Source organism: Aplysia californica, unplaced genomic scaffold (genome assembly GCF_000002075.1).
Source record: "Aplysia californica isolate F4 #8 unplaced genomic scaffold, AplCal3.0 scaffold01025, whole genome shotgun sequence".
In the NCBI taxonomy this organism is placed as follows: Eukaryota; Metazoa; Mollusca; class Gastropoda; order Aplysiida; family Aplysiidae; genus Aplysia; species Aplysia californica.
Window position 1 is genome coordinate 1 of NW_004798295.1, and position 2450 is coordinate 2450.

The 2450-nt window shown below is 39.0% G+C and overlaps 1 protein-coding gene across 1 annotated transcript in view; it reads right to left on the minus strand.

The window, feature by feature from the left end:
* Positions 1 to 1668: 1668 nt before the first annotated feature.
* Positions 1669 to 2450, minus strand: part of LOC101863394 (gamma-tubulin complex component 3 homolog) — a gene marked incomplete in the record, with an annotated part of 32929 nt that continues 32147 nt past the window's right edge. Inside the window, 1 exon segment of the mRNA XM_013089721.2 lies at positions 1669 to 1684.

Sequence of the window (2450 nt, forward strand, 5' to 3'; positions counted from 1 at the left end):
GGGGGGTCCCATCATTCTCTCCGTCTTGCCTGCTGGGACATTGTGTCTATCACTCTTGTCTCAGTGGCGTCGGTGGTCTAGTGGTTAGGCTACCGGACTCGTAATCATGAGATTGCGGGTTTGGGGGTTCGAGCCTCAGCTCGGCCCGACGTTGTGTCCTTGGGGAAAGACACTTTACTGTACACAAATTTCCCACTCGGCTCGGTCCTTTCGGAGACGGACAAACTAGGAGTTCCCGCCTCTTAAATAACCTACTAGTGTTGATAGGGGCGTTAAACCCGTACCATTTCACCATTTTGTCCCGTCTCGGCTCAGGTTGGCCCTGACAGGAAGGGTTGAAGTTGTAGCAGCCCACCTCCTAAACGGTCTAAATTGTGTCAATGGAGGTGGAGAATATTTACTAGACATATTTCTTTTTTTTTTTTTTTGCCATTTCTTGTACATTGGTGGCCGCGTCGAATAATATATGCGACTTTCCCTGCCCTTGCCTTGTGTTCTTTTTTGCTTTTGAAGACAGAAAAAAAAAAGAACAACCTTAAATTATTATTATTGCTGAACAAAAGTATTTGTGATTCAAGTTTTCAGATTTTGATTGAATTAATTGTTTTGTTTGCCATTGAAATGCTGATTGGTGGAATTGACTGCGATGAATAAATTTGATTGTGCTTGCTGAGTGAATTTTTGGGGTTTTGAGGTGATGAAGTGTGTGTATGGCATATACGCATGGTGTTGGGTTGTACAAATCCTTATCTCTCTATCTGTCCCCGGGGTTTTATGCACCCCGCATAATTTAGCAAAAGTGGGTGGTTGGCGGGTGCTCTGGTGTGGTTTGCTCCTTCTTTTCTATTAAACATCTATCGTCCTTATCTCCCCCTCCTTCTTTTTTATGTTTGTTACTCCCTTGTAATACCTCTAATCTTCTGGCGCTCATATGACCTTATGCAGTTGCGAGCGCCGTAAAATCTCTACTAAAACTAAACTAATTTAGCAAAATTTGATCATTTTTTGCATAATTTCTGATTATTTACCTTTAGCATTCTTTGTTAAAATTAACAGAATCGCATAATTTCCTTTATTTTTTTGGGCAAAAAAAACTCCAGGGACAGCTCTATTCTGATCTCGTCTCAAACAAACAGAGTTTACAAGTAGCGAGGATTAGAAGGGAAGAGAGAAAGGGTGCAGAACCAAAAGCTGCCGTCTAATGACAGAAAAACATATAATTATATATGCCAAAAATGAAATTTTGCGAGCGCCGTAAAACCCTATACTACATACATACAAAAATTAAATTTTACAAGAGAGGCAAAAAACTAACTTTTTGTGTGTGCTTCAACTTAATAAATAACTAAAATTTGGTCAGTCTGATTTATTTTGTATCAATATCCATGGGTCGATGTAACTTTTGTCTGATTTTCTGAGATATACTGTAAATAAAACTTCCTTAATTTTAATTGTACAGCCTTAAAACCAAGATGAAAAGAAGAGCCATGAAAAGGGGTTTCTCCCCAGAATAAAAACCCTACTCAACCTAATTACTCATACATATATATGTGAGGCAGCATGGTGGAATCAGGCTCTCGTCAATTTTTGGGCATATTGAGTTATTGGTATTATCTTAAAGCTTGTTCATTTGTCTTGCTTTCAATGAAAAAATTACCCATCCATCTCAATAGAAGTGGAGATATTTTGGATTGAAGGAGGTGGGGGTCACCTGGTTTAAGAGGTAAAATTAGCGAGAAAATGGCCACCAAAGCTTGGTAAATTCCAAAGCTGGAGAGTCCATGGAAACTGTAAATTTATATTTTTGTGCCTTTAATCAACGTTTTCGGTGAAATCCTCAAAGGAATGTATTTGTAAATGGATAAAAGGTGTTTAGAAATTCAGGACAGTTCCCTTCCTCAGAATTACAAAGTTCTATCTGACATCGTTGGCCGTTTAGAGTTACACTAAGACAACGATGTCAGAAACCAAATGTTCTATCCGCTCCACCAAAATCGTAAGATCATTCGCAGACGCAATCAAGTTACATGTCATGTATATTTATAGAATTGCATTCGAAAAAACATGACATGTGAAAATAAAAAATTTTTGTTGCGTCAGATTTCTCAAAACTGGGTACTAACTTCTAATCTTAGCAGACAGAACATTGTACTTCTAGGGCAGTGAGCTGGCAAGTCGAGACACATCTCAGCAGACAGAGGGAGATATTCCATGCTTTTTTTTAAACTTGCCCAGGCGGGGGAATCAAACTCGCATACACTGACTGGGTGCATCAACAAAGAGCCTAACCATTACACCGTACCGTACCACAGATGCCGGTTAGATTGACTGATGAGAAAAACAAGGTACTATTCAAAACACTCACTTTTATTACCACATACAATACATACATACATACATACATGCTCTGATACAAAAGGCACTGTACAGTTGCATTTTTTTTGGGGGGG